This window comes from Antedon bifida, chromosome 5 (assembly GCF_963402885.1).
Source record: "Antedon bifida chromosome 5, ecAntBifi1.1, whole genome shotgun sequence".
NCBI lineage: Eukaryota > Metazoa > Echinodermata > Crinoidea > Comatulida > Antedonidae > Antedon > Antedon bifida.
Genome location: NC_136230.1, coordinates 7,317,356 through 7,341,345, shown reverse-complemented (window position 1 = coordinate 7,341,345; position 23,990 = coordinate 7,317,356). Strand labels below are relative to the sequence as shown.

The following is a 23,990-nucleotide window of genomic DNA, read 5'->3' as shown; positions in this document are numbered from 1 at the left end:
AAACGGAAACCATGCATTGTACAAAAAAAATTATGGATACGTGTATGTAACTTGTTTATTACTGCGCAATGCTCCACATTTGGGAAGATCCAATGGTTATTCACGCACTTGTCCTTCACACAGAGCTGTCAATGTGCAATACTCCACATTTGGGATGAGTCAACGGTTCCTCACTCATTTATCCTCAAAACAGAGCAGAGAGTGCCATTTGCAACTCCACATTTGAGAAGACCCGACGGTTCCTCATCCATTTATCCTCAAAACAGAGCAGAGAGTGACATGTGCAACTCCACGTTTGGCATAAGCCGACGGTTCCTCACTTAGGCCTATTTATCCTCAAAACAGAGCAGAGTGGTTCTTCAATCACTTGTCCTTCATACAGAGCAGAGTGCGATGTGCAACTCCACATTTGAGAAGACCCGATGGTTCCTCACGCACTTGTCCTTCATACAGAGCAGTGCCAAGTGCAACTCCACATTTGGCATGAGCTGAAGATTCCTCACCCATTTATCTTCAAAACAGAGCAGAGAGTGCCATGTGCAACTCCGCATTTGGGAAGATCCGATAGTTCCTAAACTCATCTTCAGACAGAGCAGTTGAACTTTTGGTCTTTCTCCAAAATGTTCTGTGTGACATATTGTGTGTTTTTGAACAATTGTATTGTACAGTAATACAGTATATCTGAAAGAAACATTTCGATGATTTGAACGTGATGAAAGATGACATTTTCAAGGTAGAATAATAATTGATTGGTTTTAGTTTCGATTAGTGTATCGCTTTTACAAAATGCCTTTCATTCTTATTAAAATTAAATCATATAAGCCAACATTTTCTTACCTGCTTTAAAAAAACAAAACACGTTTAAAGACTTCCGGTCCTTGGAAATGGAAATAAGGTATTTGTTGCGTTTTTCTTTAATTATCAATGCTGAATAAACTCAATCAATGACAAATACCATTTTGAGTAATAGTGTTAATTTTATTTCAAAAGTCAAATAATTCCTACTTTTCAAAAAAGATTATACAACAGATATGGAATTACGAAGATCCGTCATCAACCATATTTTCATTATCTACCTTATATAAAAATAACTGGCAACCACTCCACAAATTACTTTATTTTACCTACAGTTGTTGTCTTAAACAACCAAAATACGGGCGTCCCTCCAATTAAGGACCATTGTTGGACCATATATTTATTGATACTGTCAATACCAAACGTTTTAGTATAAATAAACTAAATTTGTTTGGCTCTCATCTCAATTTTATTCGCTTTGGGACAATCTGTTGATTGTCAAAAGCGCTCTATAAATTCGACAACAAAACTAAGCCATTGTTGGGAGAAGAGATTCTGTGAGATTTAGTCTATAAATTAAGGACCATTATTGGACCAAATATTCATTGGTCTTAATAGCTTCTTTCGAACTATATATATACTGTTTCTAATTGTGGACCATTTTTTAACCAAACGTTCATTGATATTTAAATGTTAACAGTATACAAATAATTAAAGATCAATGTTGGTCAATAATTAGAATCAGTTACGACCATAAAGAACAGAGTTTGTGCTTATCAATCCAAACCACAAAATATAGACCTTTAGTAGAAACGGTCCCTAATTGGAGGAAAGCCCTGCTTAATATCTAAACCTGTGTACAATGTATTACAATTCAGTATTTGATACAAACAACGCCCCAATTAGTATTGAAATTCATAATAGTATACCATTTTATTAATTATTTTTATCCTTGTTTTTATGATTGATTATAATATAGTACATGTGATAATGTGTCAAGTTTATACAAACAAAATATAACATACAGTAGGTAACTATGTATAATATAAAATTTAAAAAAAAAATGGACAGAAATATAATATTGAAATCAGACTCTTCCATGTAGAAACCAAACAAAAACCAACATAAAAAGGAAAAATACAGCGATTTTAACCTTTCTATTGGTTATTCTAGTAAATTACACTTTTCTCGTTTAAAGGTCACCGAATAGAAAAATCAATAATGACAAATGAATATAAAAAAGAAATTAAGACAACAGAAAGTTCAACAAAATGTCCATGTCCTTCAATAATTTGAAATTTTATATCAATTTTTTGGCAATTTCGCACTTAGTCATCTAATATATCATTCATCAGTTTAATTATTTTAAACACGCAATCTTTAAGATTAATTTTTTTATAACAAACGATGGCAAGATATTCTAAACTTTATTCCAGAAATGTTCATGTATTGTATGCCTACTTTTAGTACTTAACTACTAACGTTACGCTGCGTTACGTTGCGTTCTAGTGGGAACCACGCTTTAACTACCAATGTTTGTCATTATTCTATCTATGGCATGTCATCTGTGTAGTAATGTTGTATAGTGTAATACATGACAGTACAATCTTATTATATAATATGGTATATTTATATCAAATAAAATTATGAATTTTGGCAACATATCATTTTTATGGACCAAGCATAAAATGGATAATGCGATATAAAAAATGAGACAATGAAAAAGACAGTTGGAATATTAACAAAAAATGAAAATAATATTTTTAAAGTATACGCACATTGGCAGTGGTATAGTATTTCATTGTTTCTTCATGCAATAACATTATCCTTAACAGAAAAAAAGATTTTTTTTTTTCATTTTTAGGAATTTGTTACAGAAATGATATGTTATCCATATGGTTATAACAATACATATATACCAACTGAACTACATTTGACCTTACAGCTGACCAGAGAGCCATAATAAATATTTTACAAACTTTAAAATATTTCATGTATGGAACGCCAAAAGCGCAATACTGATTTGGCGTTCCATACTCATGGACATTTTAATTTACGGTAGTGATATGATATTACAACATAACTTAATAATTAAAATAATATTTGGAAGACATGTGTAATGAAAATCCTTCCAACACAAATAGTGTATCTTATCTAATTAATCAGTTAAACCTTAGTGTGTACTGTAAACTACTTGATTAATTAATTATTGATAATTTATGTAACAATATTGTTATGTTAATATACCCAAAACCTATTATTAAACATTTCCAATGGAACCTTCTCTGCTTGTCGTCTTACAATAATACATACACTTTCTTTGGTCACTGTTTCATCCGACTCCACTAACATATTTATATACGGCGTCCAATCTTCATACAGAAATATTCAGTATTAAATAATTAATGCTCAAAACAAAACCTGTATAATTTTTGGTAAGTTAGGTGGGCTTTTTGAAAGCTTTAGTTTCTGGGGTTTTTTTTCTGGTAAGGTGGAAACAGACAGATACGTTGGGAGACAAGAAGGGTTAGGTGAGATAGGGATTGAAGATAAAACAGTGGTGGTAACTTTGATAAAACAAAAATATACAGTGCATACAAATTAAAAAATACATGTCTAATAAACATAAACATCATAACATTGTTTGACCAATCAGGCGTCAGAAAAAAATTAAAAAGCAGCATGATTTAAAACTTATAATAGTATGTATAGCTAACAAAACAAAAACAAGTTTGTTTGTAGAGAGGCAAATATAAGTTTGAATGAAAGTGTCTTACTCTTAACTTTACTTTATGTACTGATGCAGTACTTTTGCTTAATCTTTCACTTCAGTACACTTGGTTTTTGCATGGTTTTTGGTAATAACTATTTGATGTTATTAAGGGCTTGTAGTCTGTATTTGACATTAACCAGTAGGCATTCACCCCTTACACCCTTAAAAAGGTCATGTGCTCTTAGCTTAAGGGGGTTTTCCAAACCACTTCGTGTCACATACAAGGCAATTAAGAAGCACTTATCTCTGGAAGTCTCTTTGTTCTTTTAAAGGGGTTGTTGAATTTAAAGGGATAAATTAAAAAACTGATTTATGTCGGAGGAGGAAAAATGTATGAAAGGAATCAGCTGGCATATTGCAAAATTACAGCAGTTTTATCTGTGTTTACCATAACATTAAAAACCTTTTTACAAATGTATGCTAAGTCGATTATAACCAGTTCAAACTGTGAATAGGCTTAATTTTATCACATTAAGACGCCCTACGAACAATGACAACATCAAAATCATAGAGCGACCAGTCATTTCTAGTTTATGAGTAATAAAATGACTGCAAACGAACAAGTAATTGCTAACCACATTACAAGGGAGTGTAGAATTTGTTAGGCAGGAAACTCCCCATAGGCTAGGCAGTTTTAAAAGTCTATAATAGCCAAAACAGCTGGTCTGACCATTAGCTCAGTTTATATAGGAATGCTATCTTTTTTACAGGCCAGCCAATAAGGACAAACGAGATGACTCATACTAATGTAGAAGCCATTGATGTGCACTTGACACTACTGGTTTTGCAGCTCAAACATCTGGTTTTTAAACTCAATAACATTTAATCGGGCAATAATTTGAAAATGGCTCCCTCTAGATTCAAACGAGAGGTGATCATGAAAGAAATTTAAAATTGTAATGCGAGTTTAATGATGTATACTCAGACCCAGTTATTGTAATTGTTCAGTTTGTCAACTTGTGAATTCTAATGTAATTATCGTAGTAATCTTATTTTTTGTTTGATTAATTACATACAATATTTCATAAAATCAATTGCTTGTCTAAGCGCTTCTTGTGTAACGAATCAACATTGTATGTAAAAATTGATTATAAATACTTATAGGAAACCTAAAAACATATTTTGAAATTAAATTATAAAAACAATAGATAAAATTGATTATCGGTGACAGGAGTATGCAAACACATGCCTCTCAAAAGGGGGAAAAGCTTTAGGAAATTTGTGTTGGAAAATTACATTAATTTTAACACTTTTCGTGAGCTTAAAAAATCTTTTTAATCATTGATTAGATGATATGTCTAATTATAACTAAACGTCTGGATATGTCTATATAAATATTGAATTATCATTATTTTAACATACTGACTTAAACTTATATGTTTTTTAAAACTTAACTAAAATATGGTAAAATTAGAAATATTTATTTCAACCAAATAAAACATGGAACACATTGTGTTTTATCTATTACCTTACATTTTTATAGTATGTTTTATGTAAAATTAAAATTTTCCCTTTGTTAATTAAAATAAATGTTACACATACTGTATCAAGAATATTATATAAGTATGCTTAATTTTACATAAGCTGTTAAAAAAGAAAAAAAGCTTTCAAAATTATTGCTTATATTGTTATAGTTAATTAGTGTTAAGCCTCTTATTTAAAGTAGATTTAATTGGTCAAAAGTTTTTGAATATTTAAATAAATGATGGTGGGCTATTTAAACAAAGAAAAAATAATAAGGTGGTGGGTAGAACGGTAGGGGTTATTAGGAGGGATAGAAATGGGTTACGGGTGGGTTTGTGTAGGAAAATGAATCACTAAGCATTGCTAGGCTATTGTATTCCAGACTATAGTGGGTAAAGATTTGTTTTCCACACATTTTTAGTATGTTCAGCCTCAAATAATAAGTAACATATAATAATACCTAAAGTGAACTTTATTAATTGGTGTACTATGAGATGTCAACACCAAATGGTTACTGAACATTTCTGTCCTTATACTATGAGAAGAAATTTTCAATTGGGAAATGTTCTGATTTTTAGTAAGTGTTGTGATAGCATAACAATTCACCCCAAATTCAGAAATCACACAGATTCAGTCAGTGAGGTTTGTGGGTGAATCAATAATGGGTCTGTTTCTCCCGCGAATGCTGAATAACCCCTATTGGACAATAGTCAACATATCCAAAAAACAATGAGCTCTGATGGTCAAGATGATGTGACAGTTGACTACAGTAGTAACGAGTCAATCAATCAATGATCATTATTTTCATTGCAGCTAGAAAGTATACCGGTTAAATAGCATCACATAACCATTACCTTAAGAACGCCATTTAACCATCAATATTTATATAATTTATCCCGTTTCTAAGAATTGTGTATTTTTTTTCACACAGTTAATTAGCTCGCTGCAGAAACAGCCTTTGTTTGGTTTGTTGAAAAAAGTCCCTTAACATTTTTAATAAAACAGAAACTATACTATTAAAATGCACCACTAGTCTCAACGGTAAAGGCACTGCCTAGCTCAGACAAGTGCACATAACATACAGTGAGTAGTATCAGTACCATAATTAACACATTAAGTAATAAAATAACATACAGTCAACCTATCCCAAACCAGACACCTTTGGATCCCCATGATATCTTGTTTTCTAGAAAGTCCAGTTATAGAATGTATTTTAAAATATGAAAAAAGTTTTGGCCTTTATAAATGTCCAGTTTTAACAAGAACATTTTATACATGAGGTTTTATGGCTGGTTTCGAATGTGTTGACTGTAAAATTGTAACATCTTTATAGGAAGAACATCCATAAAGCATCCACAAACATAAAATGGGAATGAAGTAGCTGGCTGGAGTAACACAAACAATAACATCATGGCGTGGTTGGGGTTTAGTCTTCACACTTGGAATTTTTAACAGCCATCTTGGAACTTCACCATGTTGAGTAACTAGAACTTGGACAAACATCTTGTTGTTTGGATCTAAAATGAAAAGAAAAAAAACACTAATAAATAAGAGGGTTGAAAATTGTTAAAGTGTTATGTAGTGTGGGAGCTAAAGTAGGTGGATAACCTGTTGTTGAATCTCCATCTAATTCAAAACTTAGGTTATACCTGTGGTGTCAACAAACAGGGGGAAAAGGTTTAGCACTCCTAAAGGGTTCTCTCCCACTGGGTAGTTGCATTGGGGCTGCTCATGCTCTGGTGCCTCTCAAGCTTTGGCTGTTATGCCACTGACCTGACCACTAAGGCCTAACACAACTATAACAAGTAGGTTGCCCACCCACCTGGGCCCATCATAACAACACCCAAGAGTTGAAATTGCATCTTTCACTTTATACAATTACCACAACTGTACAATAAATCATCAAGGATGTAATAAAAACATTTCACACCTTAACTCATGTACTATTTATAATTAATTATGTATTATTGATATTAATATGAATACTGTCAGTAACATGTAACAGATAGTCAATATGAAATCTAGGGTAATAATAATGTTATCATATTAACATTAACAGCTATTCTTAAAATAAAATACTGGCACAGAATTCAAGTTATTATAATAAATGTTGACGTAGTTATGGGGAAATAAGAAATTGCTGGGCGAGTGTCAAATGGCTGAGTAGTTAATAACAGAAAATGAAAACTTGTTCTCACAGGACCATGTTAGGTATGATGAAATCAGATGGTAAGACATTATAAAATGGTTAGGAACATTATAAGCAATTGAACATCAAGTCTACCTTACTGCACCAAGGAATAATTGGGGAGCTTTTGATTTGCAACTGGCGACCTAGTAAGGTCATGTTAATTGTTGTGTCGTCGATCGCCGCCTGGACAGAGAAACCACCAATACAGTGTTGAGGTGGGGAGTGAGGAAGCATGGCCCAACTTACCCCACATGCGCACCATGAATTAATATAGTTAGCTTTGGTCATGGTCAAATTGAAAGCTACCTATTGGTCTATGGTATGATACATAAAATTACCATATTACTGGTGTATAACAAAAGACAACACACCACAATTTCAAATAGGCTTATCTTCCACAGTACAGTACTTTTGGTTTCAAAATTTTATACTAGATCAAAAATAGGAGTGCAGAGGAAAGAGTGGATAAATCAGGGCCAAGCTGGATGTTATTCACCTCACTCAAAATGCAATAATCTGTTACAAGCACTGACGAAGCTATGTAACTGTTACAATCAAGTAGTAGTAATGTACAGGTAATCAGATACCATCTGCTTTACACAAATTTATTTGCTCTAGTGGGCATTTATTGTACTTATTTTGTAAAGTGGAAATAGGTCAATAACATATCTATAAAACACCAGTCACAGTTTGGAACTATTATTAACATATTCTAAATTGAAACTTTTAAAGATGTATTGTCCCCCAAAAACATGAAAAATGAAGATTTAAAAGTAAATCTGCTGGCAGCCATTTGACTATTTTTTGCTTTAAATTTTTTAGGTAAATACCATTTTTTTTGGGGTCCAATTTTTGGTAAAAGAGGATAATTATTATGTGACATTAAAATGGCAGATTCAACAAAAAAAAAATTTTTTTTTCAGAGAACAATGCATATTTAAGGATTTTCATGAGATATGTTTTAATGCTGTGCGTGCCCTGCAAATGAACAATTTTTCACTCAAAGAATACACTATTTAATAGCTATAATTATATTATATTTTGTTATTTTATTATTGAACAGCTGATAATCTATAAAAGCAACCTATCCTCCAGAAAAATGAAAAAGTATTGTCAATTTTGTTTTATACGCCATTGTTACCATAGAAATATACTTTACACGATGCTATTAGGTAACCATAGGAACCAAAAAAATTAATTATAATAAATCTATGACAAATATAGCAATTAGTAAACAATTTCTGATAACATCACAGTTTTTATATGATGATGATGATGTCGATGATGTAATTAATATTGATAATTACATTAATGTTGAGTCAATCGCATGCGAGTATTATAACTATAACACATTTTCATCACGTAATTCACAGTCGATAAATGCTCATCTGTGAATAATCATTTTAATGTTCTATGACACACCGACTGAAGAAAATTACAAGTAGCTGCAAGAAGGGGCTCATTTTATAAATCGCTTTTTTAATCATAAAGAAAGCATTGATTATTAAATGTATTTGATATATTTACACAATATTCACAAGCAGTATACCACATAAAAAGCTAACGCCTTTTGAATTTTGACAAATTCGTAATATTTCTGTATATAATTTATAAATTGGAAGGTATACTGAAACAAAATTACAATATTAAAAAACCACCTAGATGACAAATTTTTCCCAATTATTAATTAATAAAAATATATAATTTGAATATCCAAAGGCAAAATACAATGCTGTGGGAATCAGTGGCTGGATCTCAATGGAGATATATTCTATTTTATAATTATTAAATACAATTAATATTTCATGACATATAAGTAAAAGAAATAGTTTGAACATATATAAATATTAAATGATCAACTTACAATAAGTATAATTAAGTATAATATTTTATTGGACAACATTCACACTTTTAAGTATATTGTAGAACCCTATTAAGGGGACAACCTAACAAAAATCCCATTTACTAGAAGTTTCATCTGAACGTGGGTTGGACATGAGTTGTCCATAGTGTTAAAACATATATTTTCCCTTGAAAGTGTCACCTGAATAGGGGTGTTCCAATGAAGAAGTTCTATGTATTAATACAAAATATTAGTGTGGCTTAGATGGATTTACAGTTAAACAATACAGATTTCAACCCAGCTTAGGTTCAGTTTAAATCAATAAATAGCCCTACAATTCAAAACTCTCCAGGCCTGCTGTTTAATAACCCACCCTTATTTTTTCCCACACAACCTTGGAAATTATGAAGATAATAGTGTTGCTTTAGACAGTTTGCCCAACAATGCAAATCTCAATCCAGCTTAAGTTTATTTTAAGGCATTTGCAAGGTTCTCAAGCAAGAGGCCCAAGCCCATAGCCAGGAATGCAATAGGGGCTCCCCCAAACAGGAGCAGAAAAGTGGTGTGGTCATCTACTAACAGTACCAACACTGGCTAGTAATTACTGTATTACCAAAATCATCATGAGCTAGGCCTAGGCCTATAATTTCTAACATTATTATTTCTAATACCAAAACTAGGCCTATTATATTACACTTCCGCTGCTGCGCTAGTTTGAACAGAGGAAAAAGGGGGGTTTGTTCTACAAACTCCATGGCTACGCTTGAGTCTTGCTGTTTAATAACTACCGTTATTTTTGGTCACACAGCCTTGGAAATGATAAGATAAGATAAAGATAATAGTACACTATAGTAATTAACTTTCTCTTCGTATTGTAATGATGGACTGATCGTGGCTGGATTAATTCTTAATCTTCTTCTACATTAATCATTGGATACTATAATCCACATAGTATAAAATATCAAACAAGACTAGACATCTGAAGGACAAGATACTAAATACAATTGTTTTTGGTAACATGGTTGCAGGCCATTGTTATAATGTTGTAACATACAGAGCTAAGAATAGACAGTGGTAGAACTCACTGGCAGATCCTGGGAAAATTGAAAAATGCTAGGCCAGTTACTCTCTGGTTAGGCTACTAAAGTATGTGGCTAAGCTTGGATTTGTTTAACATTTATAATTAGTTAATTGCCTCTAGAAACTAAACTAAACTAAATGTATACAGACCTATTTATGCTGTGAGGAAATGACTGGGTAATAAATGCGTAAATACATTTTCTTTGAAATACAGTAGAATTACTGTAGAAACTAACCAATGCTTAATAGCATTTTCATAATAATACGATTAAGGCTAAAGAAAACTAGAGTAGACTTTTGAGCTTTCTCACGTTATGTTGTTCGACCTTGATTAGATGTTAAAGATTCACTTCGTCAATCTTCCCTAACAAGACACCAGCTCTTTGAAAGGGGGTAGAGAAGGATGGTGTATTCTGTTCTGGTTTTTATCATTATTTACAATAAAGCTATTGTTTTTGGCATTATTTAGCAGGGTTTTAGCAGAAACACACTCTAAGTCTATGATTGTACACAGTGTCTGAATTGATTGCTAGGCTATGTGCCTAAGCTCCGGCTTTATTAGGATTATACAGAATACTAACTATAATTAGTGCATCTATATGTTAACTATCAAGGCAGTAATAATGTGTAAATTTAATACTTGGATAACGAGAGAGGTTGCAGAAGGGATCAAAGGCCTAGGGCGATTAAGCAGACCGATTACATGGCAATTAAAATGGCTACCATCCCATATAAACCTAGTACGTTTCTATAGTAAAGAAAAAGTCAGCAAAATGCTAAGTATTGGATTACTGTATCTTTAAAATATCTAAATGATGTCTGTCTTGGCAGGCTAGGATTAGGGTAAAAGATGATCAGGGACCTGGACGCTGTCTTTAGGCGTAGTGACGAATCAAGCAAGCAAACTGATTCTCAAAGTCTGTGATCATTTCTATGTAAGATTATCTAATCTAATAAGATCTTATAAACTATTAAATAGTTTTCATTTTAAAAATAATTGGTCAACTTCAACAATTTCAAAGCTCTGTTTACACTATCAAACTTTATGTGACAAATAAATGTGACGTGCCCATATATGGACATGATGATGTCATATCACTATACTACCATATTTGGGAATATTACTACCCTATTTGGGCACATTTCTTTGTCAAACTAGTTTGGTAGTGTAGACAGACACGCTATTATGAATGTTTTTATACTTAATTATTTTAACACGATCTGACATCATATACATTAGTCTACTATTATAAGCTTTTTATTATTCTTATATGAGGCTTATTACAGTTATTAGTGGTTCTACATTGGCTATCAGAAAAATCAAAGAACTTTGGCAGGATTTGAACCAAAGACCCTGGGATTGTAAAGCAAGCATGACAACCACCAAACCACAGATCTTTTATTTGCAAGATATCTGTATTGTATATTCTTCTTCACCATGCAAACCCAAACAATTGACAAATGATGATATTGTATGCTTAGATCCTAAGCCAAATTATCTATGCAAGGTATTGATAGCTTCAATTCAAATTATTGCATTGAGCTATAATCATTATTTTTTCAAATCGATTTTATAATAACAAATAACTGAATACAAAATAAAGCAGATATTGTAATGCAATGATGCTTAAGGCAAAAAATTAAACTTAAATTATGTGGAAACAATATTATTGATAAAACGCTTTACTGATAAAGTTTGTATTTAGTCGCTATGCAACTGCTATTCAAATTATTGAGAGAATCCACTTGATGCAGGAAATGGCAAAATCCGGACGACATGTAATAGTACCATTCTGACTATCACATTCACAATAACACAACTGAACTCTCCAAGGTCAACATGAAAACTACTACAGTAAAAATTAACTGGTACATACAGTATATATTAACAATGAAAATGACAAAAGTTGTTAAGAACAAGAACATACTGTTATATTACACAAACCACTACTGGTTTTAGCCTACTGTATGAGTGCTGCTTACCTGGATAAACCGACAATGGCCCATGCTCTCCATAGGGAGAGCTTAATTACGAAAAGTTAAAAGTTCTTAGAGCACCCCTCTACCATAATGGACGAGTCTGTAACCTCATGTGGGAATGTCCCAATGTACCACCATCATCAGTTAACTTTTCGTATCTAAGCCCTCCCTTTAGAGAGCAAAGGCCATTGTGGGTTTATCCAGGTAAGCTAGGCACGAAATAGACTAATTGTATAATAAATACAGTATTGTCTTCTTCAATCAAGAACACCAAACAACAACAGTAAAGTTAAACCTCTGTAAGTCACCTTAAATATAAAAGCTGTTGAAATTCAAATTTCCTAAGTTGTAAATCACCCATCAAACACCATGACATAATTGCACATTAAATTGTATCTGAAAAAAATATTTCTTTATTGCTATAACACCTTGGGATCCAAATTTGTTTAATTTGTGATGACTTCATCTGTTCAAACAAAGAAAAAAAAATGTTTCCACTAAATTGATAACAAAACTGATATGATTGACAGATCGACGGAATTAGTGGTATTTCAAATTTAACACTGACCTACAAAATCCTGCTTTCACAGAATTAATTTAAATTTATAATGTAAATACCCAGTATTTATTTTTGTTTGAATTTCACAAAGGTAAAACAATTAAGAATAAAATACAAACAAAAAGTACAACAGCGAGCTTATTTACTGTGGTCTCTAAATTAAAAACCTTAAAAAACAATGGAATAACAATTAATTATATGGTTAATATTTTATTTAATTAAATATTTATTTTTAAATCATTAAAAAAATGAATAGAAATGCTATCACCTCTGCGAAATGTCCAATATCATAAATGTGATATGAAAAATGGTTACAAAAGTGGCACAGAAGACTGGTAATTTTATGATTTACCGTAAAATTCCAGGATTGGTTCAAATCGAGCCTACTACAGTGGTACAAATTGTTTCATAGCAACAAAAACACAACTACTATAACTACTGATAATTAAATATTAGTATCTATCATTATCCTGTAATTCTGGGTATATGAAAAAAAAAATTAATTAAAATAAATTGTAAAAAAACCCAGCATACTTATTTTAATATCTACTTCACTGATGTTAAATAAACGAAACTAAATTGTTATATTAAACTGTCATCCCAAATAAATATGCCAATGAACTTTAATAACAATGTACAAAACAATAAAACAACCTACCACTAAATAAGCTTTCATGTTTTTCAGTGACTCATTTTGTATCCTTTGTGCAAGGGACCTTGGGAAAAGCATGCCAATCCTTAGACAATTATTTACTGCTTTTCAAAAGTACACAATATAAAATTCACAAATTATACTGTCATAACAAAACATTATTCACAATAAAATTAATTTTTACAGTATTTGTTCATAAAGTGGAGGCCTGCAAAATCTAGGGGGTATGGAGAAAGAGGCAGTATAGGGAAATGCCATAGACTACTAAAGAGCTCTTCTGTGTCTGTCTATATGTTGGAAAATGTATTGTATGAAAAAAAGATCCAATAATTTTATTTGTATTGTACATTTTTATTGCCGTTCTGAATGTAAATATTGAATTTTAGAATGAAATACATTTAATAAGGTAATTTATATAATGTTAATTAACATTTATTCATTTAGTGGTTTTTTTTAAATAATCGTCACACATGATTCATACAGTTAGGGGACACCTTTGGGACACAAACAAAGTGTCCTCTTAATAGAGGTGTCACTTAAATTAAGGGTTGGGCATAGTGTTTAAAAACATATTTTCCCTTGTTTGTTTCATGTGAAATGTATTAATTACTTCAATTTATATATAAATACTTAAAATTTCAAGAATATGCAATTGAAGTTACTGTCCAATTGTTCTACAGTATATGTATCAACTAAAAAGGTACATTTCTGTTAATCTCATAAAGGTACAATACAACTTTCGGTGAAATCACCAAATTTAAATTAAATAATTCCATGTTTGTTTCATGTGAAATGTCCCCTTAATTACTTCAATTTATATTTAAATACTTAACATTTGTTTATTATTGATTAATACTGTATGTTTACGCCAACCTGTTTGATTAATATACATTTTAAATTGAAATTGTTTATGGCATGTTGATCTATGTTTAGGGCATATAATATTTATATCTGTATTCTATTGTTAACCGTTTTTGATGTTGTATTGTTTTATGTTTCAAACTGTTAGTGGCGGTAATTATCGCTGTTGGTTTTGATTGAATAAAAATAAAATAAAATAAAGTAAAAAAAAAATTTTAATAAAAATATAATTATCATTGTGCAATGTATTTCAGAATACATTGTTTATTCATGTTCAAGTATTAAGAAAGGAAATTGTATCTATCCTTAAAAGCTTAATATAAAGTGTAACATATTAAAATTATATCAAATTTCATACCTTACAATATTCAAGAATATGCAATTAAAGTCAAACAAATATGTATCGACTAAAAATTTCTGTTAAATCTACAAAGGTACAATACAACTTTCGATGAAATTACCAAATTTAAATTAAATAATCGTTTTCGATATCATAATTTGAAATATGCGATATAGAATTCATAGAATCAGCGCTAATTTCATATTTCTGTTTTTACTTTATAATGATCAGAAACCCTATTAGCATACCTGACAGAAATATCCATAAACATTATCGGGTAAATTATGATTGTTACTCCAAGAAGAGTTGGCGATTGGATTCATTGCAATATCTGACAGTTGCTTGTTTTAAGACACAATTTCCAAGCCGCTTTTTGTACATCAATCTTTAAAACAAATAGTTTATTGCAAGTATTTCATGTAGCGGCTTTGTATATGGTAATGATATGGCTTTAAAAGAGAAACAGGTAATTCCATAAAGAGTTGATATATTAAGAGACATATTCGCTGTTTCAATCTATCAAGAATCTTCTGATTTTCATATTTTTAAATTTTTAAAAATTGCACACGCATCCAAAAGCGAGTAACTCAGCAATTATAGGATGGATAAACTATTTAAAAATTTATAATGCTTATAAACTAAGTGTAATTTGAGACTTAGGGAGCCTACGCCCCTGCTCTAACTATTTTTTTTTTTCTGAATTGATATTCGTGTCCGATATCTAATTGAACGGGATAAGCATCCATTCGATTATGATCCCATGAGCTTGACTTATCCATTGTGTATCTATGCACATACACCTATCTCCTACGGTAGATGGAAGCACAGTAGAACCTCTATAAGGGGACACATTCAGGACCAAACAGTATCCTTTTAATAGGGGTGTCCCTAATAGGGGTTGGTCTAGTGCATACACGCCAACATCTGAAGTTAAAAAAACGGGTGGTGTTTTTTAGGTTAACAGCGCCCTCTATTGAGAGGCGGAGTACTACAATGTGTGTCTCCTTAATAGGGATGTGTTACCTTGAAGGGGATCTACTGTCATGGCAACTGCTATTAGTAAATTTGACGACGATATAAAGAAGAAAAATACTTATCTCTTACCATTTAACTACTCATAATACTAATAGTTTCCAAGTATAACATTTGAATAAATGATACATTTAAGTTTACCTCCCAGTGAGCTCTAAATATTTGTTATTATATAAATACAATGTCATTACACTACGAACAAAAATTGGAAACTTTATGTAAGAAAACGACAAAATAGATACATAATTATATGTGAAGAAATGGATAAAATATCATATCAAGTATAATAATAAACTTTATTTCAGCAATATAAAAGCCACATAAAAAGCAAGAAGAAAATAACAGCGCAACATCACGACAGATTAAAGATCGAACTATGACTCTTGGTATTATCGTCTGAGCACCCATTTAAAGAGGTCAGTTAGCTATTAGTTTGCTAAGCTAAATTTGTATGCAGAATCAATATATTCTTGATATCATTCTGTCTGTATTACCTATCAGTCAATTTGCATTTTCCTAGTTTAATTTCTTGACGTCGTTAGATCCAGTACTAAAAATTCTACCAGTCACATCCTTTGATTAAAATTGATGATATATACATGATAAGATCTCCAGTGTACAATCTACTTTATTGTGGATACGGTGAATTATGGCAATATAAGTATGTTATGGATGCCTTCTATACTTAAATTTTAACTAGCACCAACCTTATGAACTTTGACATTTCAGTCTTAGGATAGTTGAAAAAAAAATCAAATTATAATATAGATACCAACTGTTTTACAGTATATTTATTTCTGCAAATTTATTGAACAAAGCTAAAATCATGGTATTGCAGTAAAAATGTAGTTTGCTGCAGTAACTGATAAAATTCCAATAACAGGATGTGAACTAACACCAATGATTTTAAACTTAGTAAATCCTGGTACTGTGGTACAGCCATGTCTCAGTTTTTGCATGTTCACATACTCATTTTGCATATTACTCTAAATAAGGAAAGATCATATCTAGCGAAATGCAGACATGTGTGTTTATCACATGATGTAAAACGTTTTCATCTTTCGTTGTTGTTGCAATATCACTTGTGGTATACAACACTTGCATTACGGATATAATTGACCTTAATATGACCTTCACTCATGGTAATTTTTCCCCAGATCCATGGTTCTTCAGGAAGCCACTAATCCTACAAGTGGAAAAACATGGCTGCAAACACTTCTATGTCGATTTAAAACTTGGACAATTTAAAAAAAAAACATAACTTTGATAATACAGAATATTATTCAGTTTATTAAGAAATTAGCAAACTTCATTAGACACTATGGAAATAGTACCTTTAGAAGGAGGCATGAGCATGACATTTTAAAGGCACTAATGGCTGTAATTGTACCCTAGATTGATACAGGAAACCACTAATCATCCTACAAGTGGAAAACAACGGCTGCAAAACACTTCTGAGTTGATTACAACTTGGATCACAAATTACACAACTTTTATGCAATTAGTATTTACTTCATCAAACAGTATTGCAAAAACCATGTGAATACACTGGATACTATACAACCTCTCCTTTAGGACCCTGTCCACTATTCAGAGGTCACAACAGGAGTGTCCCTTTAATAGGGGTTCTACTGCTGTAAAAGAGATTATTCCTAAATAGTATCTCATATTTTGCAGAAAGGAAAAACATGGCTGCTGCAGTACTGGTGACAGAGTTTATAAAGAAAAAAGTGCGAGTTATTGAAAAAAATGTGTATCAAAATGAGTGTTAGCCAGAAAGAAATGAATGAAATACCGTAGAACTCCTATTAGGGGGACATGTTCGGGCACCGAACAAAGTTTAACCTCAATAGTGTTGGCCATAGTGTTAAGACCTCTTTCATTCCATGGGAAAGTGTTCGCTGAATAGGGGTGTCCTAAACATGTACAGTAGTTTGTATTGTATTCCTATGTCTTTAGAAAAAACATTTGAGAGTTGGATTTGATGATTTTGTAAACTTATTTGAGATGATTGAGAACGTGCAAAAGCGCTAATAAAACTTGTTGCTGGTTCACGTTCATATGGATCTTTTTATTGCTCATTTATTAATAAAAAAAAAATCAAGAAAATAAGGAATAATTTACTATTCCATATAATACCATATTTGGACAATGTGATAATTTTATTTTCACATTTCCAACTTTATATAATTGGAAAACAAATTATTATTATAATGATCATATGATCAATACAAAACATTGACCTAATTATGATAATATTTCCATTGTTATCTCAAAGAACTTATGAATAATTCATGAATATTTAAATTAAGCTAATACCGACTTACATTGTCTATAGAAAAGGGTATTTTGATAATTTTATTTTGTTTTTAATTATTTATTTATACAGGTACTTTATGCAAAAACTGTTTAGATTATTATTTTATTATAATCTTGAACCAAAATAAATAAATAACATTTAAATATTTTTTGTCCTTTTTTTTTATGAATAAGTTACACAAGTTCATTTGAAGTATTTTCATACTAAAATAATAGTTTTATTCAAAAATGTATTTTATTTTATATTTCATATGCATTAGGCAATTACACCATGGATATACTACAATTTCTTGTGCTTATTAATTCTTGTTTGAGTCTTATTAGGGAGTAGAGTAGAAGGGGGTCGTCAGTTATATAGATTGAACCCTGGAACTTGGGATTGGAAGGCAAGCATGTTAACCACCAAGCTACAGCTCCACTACTTAATAAACTAGATTGTACATTAATTAAACTACCATTAATTTGCAAGGATATATATTCTAAGTAAAGCATGTTATTGAATGTAAAATTCAAACCTCTCTATTAAGGGTCATTAAAACCATTTTAAAGTTTAATGGCAACATTAATGTTCTAATTTATGTTTTATTTGTAGTAATTTAGTATATTAAAATGCTTCCTGAAGCAGGTTTTAGTTTAGTTTCACAGTTATTTTACTGGAAAAGGTACACAAGGGAAGCCATAAATAACAGTAAACATACCTCAATGAAAAGTTTACTGCTTAAATTCTAAAATTCTTTTTTTCCCACTGACTGAGGTCCTGTAATAACTGATTATTCACTGTGTAAATAAATTAACCCAAATTTCTTGGCAGCAGAAATAGGATTTATCCCAAAAATGTTCAATAACTGGTTAAATGGAAGCCTGAAAATAACAGTTAAAAATATCCAATTGATTGGGTGACCAGTTAACTGGTTATTGCTATGAAACTTTTAGCTGCAACACAAAATAATGATTATTTGATTTACCGCTGCAGTCAACTACTGTCGCATCTTGACCACATGAGCACATTGTATTTTGGGTATCTTAAACATTTTTCGTCAATGACCGTCCACAGATCGATTATTTGGGAGCACAACTTTTGCAAAAATACAGCCGATATAAAAATCGGTTTATTTGGTGCTATACGGCAGAAACAGACCCTATGTATTATACTATTGGTTAATATTTAATATAATAAAATGGCAAGAAACAGGATAAATGAAACTGAAACATATGATCATATTAGAATATTTCCACATGAAATTATGGCCACTTAAATGAATAATCTACCATAACAAGCTAAATTGGATTACACAAAATGGGTAATTTACATGGATCTACTGCCCCGAAAACATTACAGTTCATGGTTCTATCCAATTTTCAGCGCAATTGAAAGCTTTGAGTTTATGGTAGTTCTCGAGCAGATTTAGTCATATGAGAGATGAATTAAAAAATACAGTAAATAATAATAATTATTTTCGATAAAAATGAAACAATTTTTTCCCAATTTCAAATAGATCGGAACCGATGATCTGTAGCCAATGAAATGATTCAGTCATGAACAATCAGTTCTAACTAACTTTCTATTTCGTTTTCCCTCAATGACCTATTACCAATGAACAACTGCACGCTCCAGCGCAGCTCGTGTTCAGTGGATCACATTGATATAGAACGCATCAGAAGGAATCGTGGTCTATGGGGAGAATAAATGTGATAGTTCAGCTGGCAATCAGATCAGCCAACCAAAAAGAACTGGTTCAAATCTTTGTTGTCTATTTTAACGAGTAAGGTTGAATAACTTGTGTAACATTTGTATTATTACAGTAACAACAATAATGAACATTGAAGAATCTCATGTTACAGTATCTTTAAATGCAATACACATGAGATATTTACTGTAGGTAAGAATAAGAATCTTCGGGTAGGTGGCTTGTACGCAACAATAAAAAGGCAAATTTGTAACAAACATGTTCCTTTACAGTACTTTTACACTATAATAGAAAGAGATAGACTGGTAGTAGGTTTAAACTAAAAGAATATAGAAAAATCTTTACAACATAAACTTTGCTTATTACCAAGTAGAGCATTCTGGGTAAATGCTATTCAACTTGTACAACACTATTTAAAAACATAGTACCATACAGAATCAAGTATAGGCCCACCACAAAATATAAGCCCATCCATGGAATAGTGTCCATATACAGTTATTACTATTATTATGAAAAAAAAACTACCTTAGTTTGGTCCTTAAGTACAGTATAAGCCAATCTCTATTTATAGGCACATTTTTTGTGTGGGCATTGCTTATTTAGTATATAATAAATATAGCTTTAACACAAAGTTAAAATCACATGACAAGTATATTTCCGGTTTATATAAGTTCCTCATAGATTGTTGATGAAAAAGCGTGAAATTGCAATATTGCAACTGATCTGATGTTTTAACAGTTGAGTGAATTTTGCTGTATGAATTGCATTCAAAAACAGTACTACAATGCACTGATGACTGACTCCATGAAGGCTTATCGAGGGGGCGAGGAAGGGGGAGGTCAAAATAATATTTGCACATAGGTTCACTACATGTCAATTGAAAGTGAAGCACTTAAAGCATCTACTATTTGTATTGGTGCTTGAAATTTATCATTGAACATGGCTATAGTATTAGATAGGAAGTAGTACTAGTAGTCGACCCTTCAAAATGTGACATTTGTAAATATTTGAGCAATTAAGTACCGTATTAAATAAATAAGGATACTGGAACTATTATAATTATTATTATTATTCATTTTAGGGGAGGGGAAGTAGAGAAGAATGACTTTCTAAAAAGTATAAAAATCATGTTACAAAATTAAGCCTTAAAAATAAATAAAACAATAATACTAAAAAAAAGTATTTACATAGAGACGTAATAATTTGTGTTTTGGGCTGGCCTAGGTCCAGTGATACATTTGTGCAATTAACGATCATGAATGCAGTGGGCCACCCATTAAGTGGGCAAGTAAGTGTTAATTTTATGCTCACTGAAAATATGGTATGCTCCATTCGATGTAGAAATAAATCCTCAACAAAACAAATTTAGTTGCCAAAAAAAGAACTAAACAACCTTGTAGAGTCTATTATTCAACCTAAAATAGAAAATAGTCAAAAAGGAAAATCAAACCAGCAAATAAAGAATTACAGGTCAAACACGAAACAAGGTCAAAATATTATGATAGATATCTGCTCAGATTTGCGGTCTCATTTTAAACAAAACAGGATAAATCAATATTCTATATGTGTTGCCTTTTCATAAATGTTTTCAAACGAGTTTCAAATACTATATTTTTACTGTAGTAGTTATGGCTACCCTCACAAAATAGCAACTAAAGGAGAAATCTTTATATTTTAGAGGACAGAAATATAGTAAATATTTAGATAATGCTGGTACCGTTTTATATTAGGTTTAAAATGGCAAGCGAACTGGTTCATAATAATATTCAGTTGGAATATGAAATGAAGTCACAGTTAGGCCAATTTGGTTTGATATATCAACAAATTAAAAATAGAACCTCTATTAAGGGGACACATTCAGGACCCAACAAATAATTTCTAAAAATTAAAAGAACTACCCTTAACATTACATCACAAATTTGATATAGCGCTCTTAGAATGAACCATTATCAAAAGCAGTGTACAGTACATCGAAATTATCTTCCATAAACTTGTTGGAAAGAAAACGTTTTCAGTTTACGCTTAAAGCTATCAGAGTTAGTTTTAGACAGAATTGACACTGGAAGATCGTTCCATAACCGTGGACCTGAGACGTCAAAAGACCTGTCAGCAAAGGTTCTCCTGGTTGTTGTCGGAACTTCTAGGTTACAGGAATCGAGGTCCGATCGCATGCCAGATCTTCTCGGACTACCCTTAACCTAATGTCCTTTTGCATTCAAATCTCAAAAAGAGTGTTCAGAACTGGTCTTTTAGAGAATTCAACATGAAATCTAAACATTCATTTGTTAGTACTACGGTTCATATATCTTCTTGATTGTTGAAAGCAAGATTGTTACCATTTGCATTAAACACAAGCAGTGTTTTAAGATTCACACGGGAGTGATTTTATACAAGTACGCTAAATGAGAGGAATGAAGTGTTTTGCCTCATTAATTCCATTAAAGATGCTCTATATTGTAATGATGATTTTATCCAATTTAAAAATAACATTTCATGTACAGTCATAATTTCGTTGTGTGCAATCTGTGAAGTGCATATATACTAAGGGACCACCTTCTATATTTATTATTGTCAAAAGTACATTGGCTTCACCCCACCTACATGTTGTTCTGTATATGTTTATACAATTTTTCTGGATGATGCAATCTCAACGTTGGATGGTAATGTATTTTACTGAACCTGCCCTTGGGATGGACAAAGAAGGGCAAATAAGGCTCTACAACCAACAAGTCATGAAACAACAAATTACCAAATTAAAATCCTTTTCACCTTAATTTTAACAAAATAATACGATACTATATCTTCAGCACCACAAAACTCATCAATAATAATAACTAGAGATACTATGGGTCTGTTTCTGCTGCAGAGCGCCGAATAAACCGATTATTTCAAAAATGTAAATTTTTATATTGACTGCATTTCTCAATTTGTTTGCTCCAAAATAACCGTTTAAATCAGTGGGTGGTCGTTGACAAAAATCATTAGAACTATCCAAAATGCAATTGGTCCTGGCGGTTAATTCAAACGTTACTGCCGTGTAGTTGACTCGAGGTCAGCAGCTGTCAATCAAATAATTTTTATTTTTATGCAGCAGAAACAGGCACCATGTTCAATAGAACCCAGTTGGTTGAATTTTGTGACCTTTGACACTAAGCTTTCAACAATTTTACTATTGACCAAGTTTGATTGAAATCATAATAATAAATGAAATATTATTAAATCTCATTTTCACTATGTAAAATATTATGTTCTTGCCACATTGGTACATATACCGTATTAATCAAATGCCAAATAAATATGGTAAATGTATAATTGCGTCAGTTTAAATTGCACAGTAATCGCATAGTAAACATGTATTGCCATCTTTTCTGCTGTAGTCATAATGTTTATATTATCACAGACAAGGTTATTGATTACAAAAAAGCATTGTATTCTATGAACTGTGTCTTGGTAACAAATAGTGCTTTGTTCATTGAAATACAGTATTGTTCATTGTATAAATTTAGATTTTAAGAACATACCGTACAATGAAAACTATAATTTCCTAAAACTAGTATATAAGTGGGGAACACGATTTTGGACATGGAGTTACCTCATTGATGTCCAGGACAGTGGTGGTGGTGGTGGTGGTGCAAGGATTTGCCCAAACGGAAGAGCCAAAAATGGTTAGGGCTCACACCTCCCAGAAGAGCCGACAATATTAGACATTTAAGGTGTTTTATTTTGATTCGTTCAATGCGTAGTCAGTATTTTATTTTTTTAAAAGGAGGTAAAAAAGACATTTACTGTAAAAGTATATCCTAATTCATTGTTGTAAATTTTATTTATAGGGTTCTGTATTGTAATGGTGAAATAAAGGATGAAAAAACTGATATGTGACATAAATCATACTATTTTACTAAAAAATGCATTTATAAACAAGCATATAATTGATATCATACATAAAATCTATGACATTCAATTAGTAACACAGACTAATTTGATTCTCAGAAAATTAAAAATAGCAATGTCAAATTGCTTGTATACTAGGCATGTATGGCATATAGTATACGGAATTAGATTAATAAAGCTTTGATTTAATACAATTAAAAGATTACCTGTGGACATAGAACATATCCAGCCTAATCATGAATCAATTAATGCGTTTGTATATTTCAATGGTAATCATTGGATAAGATTACATAATACTTTAAATCAATGCTAATATAATGTGTAATGTACACGAATGCATTAATGCGTACACATAAATTACTGTATGTCATTAACTATGGAGAATCGCAGTTATGATTTTACTGTAACATAATGTACAGTACATATAATGCAAATATAAACACACTCGTACAGTATCTATATTATTACAAAATGGCAATGAACATTAACCCAATTTATTCAGTGTTGTTCTGTACCGAGTAT

General features: G+C 31.4%; 2 protein-coding genes across 2 annotated transcripts in view; one reads left to right on the top strand and one right to left on the bottom strand.

Annotated features, from left to right (window-relative positions):
* LOC144842956 (putative RNA-binding protein 18) overlaps positions 1-23,990 on the top strand; it is a 122,748-nt gene that overhangs the window by 5,127 nt on the left and 93,631 nt on the right. The gene's annotated exons all lie outside the window — the stretch shown is intronic.
* LOC144842954 (ras-related protein Rap-2a-like) overlaps positions 5,004-23,990 on the bottom strand; it is a 32,448-nt gene continuing 13,461 nt past the window's right edge. The window contains exon 2 of the mRNA XM_078699579.1: positions 5,004-6,549. The gene's annotated coding sequence lies outside the window, so the exon portion shown is untranslated. The remainder of the gene's footprint in view (positions 6,550-23,990) is intronic.